General features: G+C 39.9%; 1 pseudogene; it reads left to right on the top strand.

Moving 5' to 3' along the window:
• The first annotated feature begins 748 nt into the window (after positions 1 to 748).
• Positions 749 to 1574, top strand: LOC112390727 (FACT complex subunit SPT16 pseudogene; annotated as a pseudogene).
• Positions 1575 to 10727: the final 9153 nt, after the last annotated feature.

Raw genomic sequence — 10727 nt, 5'->3', positions numbered from 1 at the left:
ATAAACACCATACAAGTATTTAAGACAGTCTTGTATTTTTTACATAATTATTGAAATATTGCTGATTCTAGAATTAACGAGAGCAATACTCAAGGGTGTTAAAAGTCAAATCTTTGACTTCATCTCGAGCTGGGTTCACGTCTCCACTCCTTTACTTACTAGGCAGAAATCCTGAAGTTACTTGACTTCTCTGGGTCTCTTTCCATAGTTGTATGATGGGAAAAATAATAAAACCTACCTCATAGGTAGATGGTTTGAAGACTAAATGAGACCTTAGGTGTAAAATGTTTAGTACAGTTCCTGGCACATCCTAAGGACTCAAACGATAATAACCCTTATTATTTTCTCATTTGAAATCACTTCTCTGGTCTCCTATTTGACCCCATTTTGAAATACTGTTATTTTTATCCATGGTTATTCTTCTCAGTACCACCCTCACTTTTCCCGATCTCTTGTGTTCAGTGAAATTGTGTCTTCAGCAAAGAAACCTCAAGTGTGGGCTGAAATGTAGTTGGAAGGTTGACAGAGGACCTAGTGTTTGGATTTCCTGGAGGCCTTAACTGGGACGACATTGGTCAGGACATGTAGCATCGCTATTCATCTTGCTCAGAGGGGATCTGACCAAATGAAGGGACCATGGAGTCCAGGAAAGGAGAGCAAAGAGGTGCTGGACATCACCACAGACTTGGGGAAACCTCAGCATATGCATGACCGAGATGACCTCTATGCTGAGCAGATGGAATGAGAAATGAGGCACAAACTGAAAACAGCCTTTAAAAATTTCATTGAGAAAGTAGAGGCTCTAACTAAGGAGGAACTGGACTTTGAAGTGCCTTTTGGGGACTTAGGATTTAACAGAGCTCCTATAGGAGTACCTGCCTCCTTCAGCCTACTAGTATCGTGCTGGTAAATGCTACAGAATGGCCACCTATTGTGGTGATGTTGGGTGAAGTGGAGCTGATTCACTTGGAGCGAGTCCAGTTTCACCAGAAGAACTTTGACACAGTAATCGTCTACAAGGACTACAGCAAGAAAGTGACAACCATCAATGCCATTCATGTTGCCTCTCTTGACCCCATCAAGGAATGGTTGAATTCTTGTGACCTAAAGTACACAGAAGGAGTACAGCCCCTCAACTGGATTACAACTATGAAGACCAATGTTGATGACCCCGAGGGCTTCTTCAAACAAGGTGGCTGGTCTTTCCTGGAACCTGAGGATGAGGGGAGTGATACTGAGGAAGGGGATTCTGAGTCTTAAATCAAAGATGAGACTTTTAATCCTTCAGAGGATGACTATGAAAAAGAGGAGGAGAACAGTGAGGAAGATTATTCATCAGAAGCTGAAGAATCAGATTATTCCAAGGAATCACTGGGCAGTGAAGAAGAGAGTGGACAGGATTGGGGTGAACTGGAGGAAGAAGCCCAAAAAGCTGACTGTGAAAGTCGCTATGAGGAAGAGGAACAGAGTCGCAGTATCAGCTGGAAGAGGAAGGCATCTGTGCACGGTCAGGCCGATGCTCTAACCGAGGTTCCAGACATGGCTCTGTGCCTCCCAAGAAAAAGAGGAAGTAACTTCGGAACTTTGACCCTCAGTTGCATTCTTCCTTCAGCCAATCCCTGGAAATTTTACATGACATAGAAAATTAAAAAAAAAAAGAAAAGAAAAGAAAAGAAAATGGAGGCAGGTCCTCCATTCAGAGTTCTCATTAAGTCATCAGGAGCAGAGAAGCTGGCTGTGTTCTGAGAACCTTCCAATTTGTGCAGGAGAAAGCTTCTCTGAGAAAGTGTTGCTTGAGCCTTCCTGTCGTGCGTGGGAATGTCAACAGGCTGTTGGGTACAACTCTAAGCCCAATTACAGTTTAGCATTTATAAATTACCATCAACCCACATGATTTATCTCAACCTTTGTACCAGTATGGTTTTAGTAATAACATTACATGTTTTTAGGTGAGATAAATGGTAAGAGTAAATTCCTCCTTGAAATTAAAAAACATATGTTAGAAAGATTAGCAGTGCCAAGCAGTTTATAATGTATCTTGTTCCTAAGGGAAAATCCTATGGACATTTTTACAGCCAATTACAATGAATCCAAAGTAGCATGAAGAATTGCCTCACTCTTCCCTTTTCCTAAATTCATTGCATGAAATGCTGTCCTCATTTTTGATAGAACTGAGTGACCGCCTTGTGTTCAGCTTGTCTAACAAAGCAATTGCAGACCTAACAGTTCCTGGAAGAATCCAGCCAACTGCTAGAAAACTCAGTAATGTTGTAGAATACGGGTCACAAAACGTGTGATTTCTGGAACCAACAGGTTAATCACCCAAAAATATAACAGCAGATTGTGGCTTAAGCTACTACTCAGCACCCTGTCTTTTTCAGCACTGTGCCTCTCCAGCCTTTCTTAATATAGTCCTCTTTCTCCCTTCACTTATATCCTTCCAACGGCCTCAGAAAAACAGTCTTACACATGCACATGCACCTTGATATTTACACATTTACTGGATTTCTCTATCCTTTCTTCAGTCCTCCTCTTTTGTATATACATAAAAAAAGGTAAACTTTAGGCATCAGATCACTATGCTAATTTTCCTCTTGATATCTAAACTTATTACTGGATAATTATGCATTAATTAGCAGTTTAGGGAAACTAACAACTTCATATACAAGATGTTACTCTCTGGGGTTAATAAAGATCATACAACGCACAAGAAATGCAGTGAAGCTAAAGGAATCCCTGGTGTTCCATTAGAGTGGTTATCTATTATAATTCTCCCTAAGCTGTAAGCCCTGTGAAGGTGGATATTGCATCTACTTTTTCCATCACTGTATTGTCAACACTTAAAAATAATGCTCACTATATGGCAAGGAATCAATAAATATTTGCAAAGTAAGTGATCTCATGGAGCAGCGGCCATGTATGAAGAACTGAGTTAGGTCCTGAGTAAGAAGAAGCCTCAGTACTGAAGGAGTTCACAATCTGTAAAGAGGAGCCATGGCCTTTGCTCAGAGATTATTGTGAAGAGGATTTGAAATTTAAGCTGGACCTGTACCCATAAGTGGGAGTTCCCCAGATAAAATGGGAGAGGGAGGAGAATATTCTAGACAAAGAGAATAAGATTACAAATGGCACAGAGGCTTGATAGTACATTTGGGAAGCATAAGTGAAAAGGGTAGCCAGAGTGTAGGCTCTATGTGAAGGTATGAGGTCAATGAGGTTTGAAAGGAGGCCAAAGAGGTTGGACTTTATTCAGTAGAGGGAGCCATTTAGGATGATTGCCCTAGAGAGAATGGATGAGAGAACCTGGAGAAAGCGCCCTGTTTGGCAGACATGGCAAATGTGCCTGAGGGAGCGGAGGAGGGCCTGGATGAGAAGACAGTCGATGGGAAAGGATGGAGTGGATAATTGTGGGCAACAGTGTGGAGGCAGAGCAGGATTTAATTACTAATTGAAGGATAGGAGGGCAGTAACTCCTTTACTCAAAGTTTTCTCTAAGAAGTGATACGCATACTCAGGTGACATTTACCAAGACAGTAAATGGGAGAGTAGAAACAGCTTCTGGGAAAATGATGAGTTCTGTTTAGAAGATGTTTATTAATTGTTCCAGCTTTGATAGTTTCACAATCATGAACCATGAGTAATTGGAATGGGAGTTCAGATCTCAGAAGAAACGTCAGTGCAAGGGACAAAGTTAAGAGTTATTTGCTTTAGAGATGATGGTTGAAACATTTGATGAAATCGCCAAGGTAGAGCATGACAGATAAAGGCAAGAAGACTAAAGAGTGGGTCTTGGGAAATGTTTCTGTTTAAGGGGGAATATAGAAAGGAGAATGAATGAAGGGCTAAAGAAGAAATTATCAGGAAATACACACCATAGACAAGTAGAAACCAATAAGGGGAAATTTCACAAGGGAGGAGGAATGTTGAAGAAGACTAATAACTGTAGAGTGCTTTTGGTATTTAAAACTTCATTGGTGGCTTTGGAAACTATAGTTAATTGGTGACTGTGGGGTTCAAATTACAGGGATTTAAGAAGCAACTATAAAGTGAGGCATGAAGGCATTGAGCATTTTGACTATTCTATGAAGATATGAGCAATGAAAGGAAAGGAGGACCCACTGAGAGCTTGATGAGGTAGCAATATCAGAGAAGGTTTTATTAAGATGATAGTGTATGCTGTCTAGGAAAAATAATCATCAGAGAGGAAAGGATGGAAGATTCCAGAGAGAAAACTTTATTCATAGAACAATCCAGAAGAATGAAAGAAGGAAGTAGGGTCTACTACTTGGGCCTTAAAATGATTAAATTCATTCTCTCACTGTTTTCAGATGATAGAAATTGAGTGTTCTCTGAGGTCCAGAAACAATAAAGGTTCTCTAGGGAATATGTATTAGGTTACAATGATAAAATAACCTTGCTGTTTTGAGGATTTGGGCAGGGGGTGTTGAAACCTTAGGATACATGGGGATACAAACTCAATCTAGCCTGAACTGAGAAGTCAGCAGCCAGGACTCTGCCCCGAGGGTTGGCGCCTCTGCTTTGCTTACCTTTCCTTAACCTTCACTATGGCCACTCCACTCCATTTATTAGACTAAGGAAAGTAATTATTTATAATACAGTCCATTCAACTTGGATCTGCAATAGAAGAAACCTAATTCCTGGTTATAATGTGGTTGTAAAAAAAAAATTTGCTCATGTGTAATGGGCAGATTGTGGGCTGAGAGATTAAAAAATCCTGGACACATTTCTTCTGGGTCTGTGAACTGAGCTTTTAAGGTGATACTGGAACATGAATGAAAACTATGATTGATAAATTAACCATTGGACCAATAAGTGCACTCATACAGCTTGCAGGTGATGTCAAAGCACAGAATATTTTCCCCCTCAACCTCCTTCCTAGGAAAAGAGAGCGAAGAGAAGTTGATGACATTTGTTGAATTAATATGCTTGGTTGTAGAGGGCTTGTGAACTCAAGACACTAGGAGCATTAACAATAACCAGATACCAGATAAGGAATGGGTTTGGACATTTATCTGATGGGCTGTTACATGACCTTCACATTGGATTAGGCTTTGTGTTTCAGAGCAACCACTGTTTTCTCATGAAGTAGAGTGTATCTCATGAAGCTTCTCTAAGTGAAGCTCTTTGTAGAAAGTAATGACTTTCAGTAGTTAAAATACCTGATGAATATCAAAACCATGAGGCAGTAACTTGTACAAACAAAACTGGGGAGACTAAAAAAGTACAAGTTTGTCCACTTCTAAGCCAAAGGGGGAGTTTCAGATTTATAAGAGTTAAACGCTTGGCTGTTTGAACAAGCTTGGCATTGCCTAAGTTGCTAAGTGAAGAATGTCCTGAAGGAGAAGAGGAAGGAAAGAGTGGTTTGCTAAGTAAAATATATTTAATTTGTTTTTTTTTTTAAAGTGGTCAGTATTTATGAAAATAACTGAAGGAAAAAATCAGTAAGTAGAAAATCAACAAAACGGTACGCAGGTGTTCTTATGATTTTTTTGCAGTATTCATTATACAGGGCTGGCCTCCAATTTCAAACTCTAGGAGGTATGGTTTGTTAGTTAACAGCAGAATGGGCCACACCCAAAGACTTTGGACCTGAAACTAGACCCTCATCTTTAAAGATGAACAGAGCTGTTCAGGAAGAACTAAAGATCTAAGCTGAAAGCCAAAAGAGGGTATTAAGGCAGTAAGAGCACCCAGATATGCGAGGATTCTGTCCTCGTCATCGTTTTGTCCCTGGGATATGCATAATTCTCAGTCCATATATGACACTGAAAAATGATTTTTTGACTAAATGAAAACCAGGTAATCAATGATCCTATGGACAGGGACCCTACAATGATGGGGAAATTCAGGAATAGAAATGCTCAGAAACTCAGGATGTTGGAATTAGGGAAAATTCGGTTAGGAGACAGTGAAAGACAAACCTAGGTCAGAGTTCAGGGTCAGGACCCAAATCTTAAGAAAACAGGTGCTGATAGTGAAGGGAAATTGCCAAAGCAAGATCTAGGCCTAAGCAATAAGGCAGAAGCCAATTCATCAGGCCTGCATAACTAAATCATGCATTCATTCAGCAATTGATTATTGAGTGCTTTTTCTGTAACAGGCACACTACTAGATGCCAGGAATAAAGCCAAAAGAGACAAAGGTTCCTGTTCTCATATGGCAGATAGTAAGAGGAGACAAGAAATAAAGAAAAAAAGGAAAGTAAAATACATATCGTGCTACATGAGGTTAAATGTTTTAAAGAAAAATAAAGCAAGAAGGGGGATAGGAACCATTGGAAGGGGTTGTGATTTTAAATAGGGTGGTCTGGGAAGATATCACTAAGGTTACAACTGAATAAAGACAAAGAAAAAAAGATAGATGGAGCAATTCACATAAATATCTTGGGGAGGAGTAGCCCAGGGGAAGGAAGCAGAGGGAACAGCAGATGCAAAGTCTCTGAGGCTCTGAGTCTAGAAAGGATCCGAAATTTTCTAGAAAGGAGGGAGGCTTGTGTGCTTTGAGGGAGGGATCAAGTGGCAAACTATCAATAGTAGGAGATGAGATCAGAGAGGTAAGGGGAAGGCCAAAATGGGGGCAGATCACATACGACTTTGTAGAATTGGACTAGAGGTGCTGAAATCTTGCTTCTCCAAGATCAGAACTGTTCAAGACCAAGGTCAGGTTGAACCTCCCAGGATCCCTCAAATAAAAGCACTTCTGTGAGGGGTGAAGAGGTTGAGATCCAGATAAGTCCTATCAGCTAATCCTCAGGGGAAAAAATTGCATAGTTAACAAAATGTGTCATCAGCCCCCCTTCCCCTTCTTCTGGGGCCCTTTCCTGCTACCCTCTGCCCAGTAGCCAAAGGAACACATTTTTTGTCCTATTTTCTGTAGAAAACTAAAGCATTCACTTTGCTGGCTTAATGTGGAGCTAAGGTTATTTAAGTTATAATAAGGGCAGACTAAGAAGTCCTCAGTATGTAACGGAACATAATGATGGAACGAGAAACATTGGTGCTGACAGGTTTGGGCAGGGATCTAGTTATCTTTAGCTGGTTCACTATTGGCAACTCCCTGTGTGAGTAGTAACTGATATCCAAATAAAGCTCCCAATTTTAGAGTCTTTCTCTCTATGACTATGTGAGTATATGTGGTTTATTATACACATACTTATAGTTAACTGTGTTTGTTGAAGTAAAATTCCAAGTGCGATTAAACTTTTAAAGAAAGATAATAAAAGCAAAATGAAGTCTAAATTTAAGTGAAACATAAGTGATCTCCTACATTCTAATTCTGGGTTGTCCACCCCTTTCCGTTATGCATTTTGTAAACCAGTTTTCAGGCAAGATCTGACACCTACCTAAGTGCTAGAGGAAGGGAACTTCTGGAACTGGACGGAGTTCAGTGGGGACATTTATAGACCAACTTCCATTTGCCTAAAGTGACTCAGCTTACTCAGTTTTAATTATTTCAAAATCCTCAGCACCGTCTCTTCTAGCTAGGGTGCATTCCTGGTTCTTTACATACATGATAGGCAGCAAAGGTGGGATAGATGACACAAGTTTCTTGGTTTTTTCCCCTGGAAAACATTACCTCTTGAGTGGGGGGGCGTCAGAACTCTCTAGGAATGAAGTGATATCCTATTTCATATTCATTATAAGCCCAATCCAGGCTTCCACGAGTCTAAATTCAGTTGTTCAGCCACTGCTTAGCACAGCTAGTTTATCAAACAGGGTATTGTGCAGTCCAAATAGAAACAAAAAGCTTTTTGACTTGGGCAGTTCTCATGAGAGCTCATTGAATTTATTGTGATATTTCTCTACACAGAAAGGAACCAGATTAGTATCCAATAACAGATCAGCACATTTATAAATGCTGAATGCTGAGCTGTGGGCACCATGTGATTGGATACAGAATTTGTAATTATTTTTGCTTTATCGTGTTTGCTGCAAGGACAGGGTGAGTTTACGAGGCACTGATCTCATCTGCAGGGGCCTGGGATAGCAGCCAGTCACTGTGGGTGCACACCAGCCCCACACGGAGCTGGATGCAAGCAGCTCCCAAGAGGCTGTGCAGGCAGGTGTCAGCACTAAATGTGCAGATTCAGAGCAGAAGACGGGGGATGGAGGATGTGTGTGCCTTAGTGAGTAAATCTGTACTTGAGCTGACAGGTGTCCCTATCACCCCTGGGGCAAGATATCCATCCACATATGGCACCACAGTTGAGGAGGAAAGGGGAGCCGTGGGAATTGTTCAGGAGGCAAGTGTCAAGGCAACTGACTCTGAATATTTGCCTGAATGATCAGACTGAAAACCAGGGAGACTTTTCTTGTTTTAGATTTGAAAGCATTTAATGACACAGCATATATTTAACAGGTAGGGTAAAAGTTGAGAGGTTCAGGTCATATAACTGAGTACTAAGCCTGAATAACCACCTCTCTGCTCAGGCCCAGCCTCTGGAGTTCATTCCTATCAATACCATTTTGATTGTGCAGTAAGATGAAAATTTGTCATAACAATCATTACAATAACAGAGAAATTCACACTATGTATCAAACAGCAAGGTAATGAAGCAAATTATTAACACAGTATAGCAACGCACAAGCAAGTAATCATTAGGGTAACATTACTTTGTCCAGTAAATGTTTCTTTTCCACTTACTAATGACTTAAACTGTTTATTATACAGCTAGTTTTATTATACTTTGTACTAGAATTATCTCAAACATAGAATATAATGTATTTCAGGAAAAAAATTGAAATTGCAGATTATTTAAAACAGTATCAGTTTTCTATTCCTTCTTGTATATCGACATTCTTAACTGTTGTCAGAGCTGATGCAGAAAAGTCACATCAGGAGACAGTGTTAGTCACTCAGAGGCAAGAAGAGGTTCATTTTCCTGGTGGTGAGTTAGACTGACAATACTTGTGGTTTTTATGCTGTAAAAACAATACAAAACAAGACACACACACACACACTTTTTATTGAAGTATATACAGAAAAGTACACATTTAATAAGGATACAGTGAGAGGAATATTTCCAGACTGAGCTACTCATGTAACCACACCAAGAGTCATCATCGGTATGTCCCTTTCCAGCATTACAATTCCCAACAAAACCACTATCCCAGCTTCTAATAATATCCATTAGTTATAGTTGCTTTGACATTTAATGTAAATGGTATCATGCAGTGTATCATCTTTTGTGCTTGGCTTCTTTCACTCAACATTATTTTTGTGAGCTACATCCATTTCGTTGCATGTTTGTTCTTGTTGCTGTAGAGTACTCTCTCACATGAACATATCTCAATTTTTATATCCATTTAGGGAAATAAGGGACACTTGGGCAGTTTTTTTTTTTCTTGTTAACCTCCCTTAACCTTTATTAGCACTCCTCACCCCCACTCTGCTCCTCCAGAACCAGATGTTTCCTTTGGGCATTTTCTAATCTGTATTTTTAATAGAACTTTCATGAACATTCTAGTACATTCTTTGGGTGACTACATGCATGTGTTTCTGTTGGGTATATACCTAGAAATGGAATTACTAAGTCATAGTGAAGTGCATGTTCAGCTTTGATAGAAACTGCCAGTTTCTAAAGTGTTATACCAACTTTTGTTTGCTTTTTATACCTGTGAGTGGCACAAAAATTTCCACTTAGCTCTTGCCTGAAGTACTTCCTTTCTTCCTTCTTGTCTTAAAGTGTCTGTGTTTTCTGTAACAGCAAGGCTTTCTGCCAAGTCCCAAGAAGTAGAGGTTGTAGAATAACAGAAAGGAGGAAATTAGGGAATAGGCCTCAGAATTTAAAAATTACCTGAGATTGTCATATGACTCGGACCCTAAGTCTCTTTATCTCTTATTCTCTCATCCAAGTACCAGCTCCTATTTAACTCTATGCTCCACTCAAGAATCTGACCCTAATTCTCACTTTCCCCAAAGCTCCCATTCACCTCAGACTTCTGTACCAAGTCATAGAAAATGGATCTTTGGGCCCCTTGTGCATTGGGACTTGGTTCTGTAGTAGCTGAAGTTTGGCCTTCTTGTCATATTTTCTCAAGGAAATAGTGTTAGGTGACTGGGTTGAACTCTACAGCTGGGATAGTAACATAATGGTTGATAAGCCTTTTAGAGCTGTCTGTAATCTAACCTGCATATATCACATTACACCCAGAGGAAAAACAGTTTTAACAACTGACTATTTTTTTTTAAGCACTGGGAATCCAGATGGATAATAAATTGGGAACCCCTTGTATTTCTATATCAAACCTCAGTGTTCTTAATTTATAATAATTAGAAGCCACAAATAAATTAATGGACTGCTGAAGGCTGTCTTCCTAATGAGAGCCAATTGTATAAAAAGCTGAGTTATCAGATGTGAGAACATATTCTGTGAGCATTTGGAAAAGAAGGCAATATCTCTGTGCTTGACCCTAGGGCATGTGGCTAAGATCAGCACCTGAGCTGTTCTCTGATTACAGATTCATCTATTAGCCTTCTGCCATTAATCTCATTTCTCACAGAGAAGGGAGCTCCGACTGTAGGGTTTTCAACTGTTTTTCTGGAGGAAGCAGTCCTTTATGACATTAAACAATGCATACCTTCCCACAGGGTAGCTGAGTACACATGCCAGTTTTACTTGATGAACCACACAGTACTGAAGAGACCACAACTACACTGTTTATTTTATTAAAATCTCCACTATTGTAGCTCCTATTGCATTACTC

The sequence above is a fragment of the Neophocaena asiaeorientalis genome, unplaced genomic scaffold (genome assembly GCF_003031525.2).
Source record: "Neophocaena asiaeorientalis asiaeorientalis breed wild unplaced genomic scaffold, Neophocaena_asiaeorientalis_V1.1 scaffold371, whole genome shotgun sequence".
In the NCBI taxonomy this organism is placed as follows: domain Eukaryota; kingdom Metazoa; phylum Chordata; class Mammalia; order Artiodactyla; family Phocoenidae; genus Neophocaena; species Neophocaena asiaeorientalis.
Note: the sequence above shows the minus strand (reverse complement) of the source record. Positions and strands in the feature narration are given on the sequence as shown.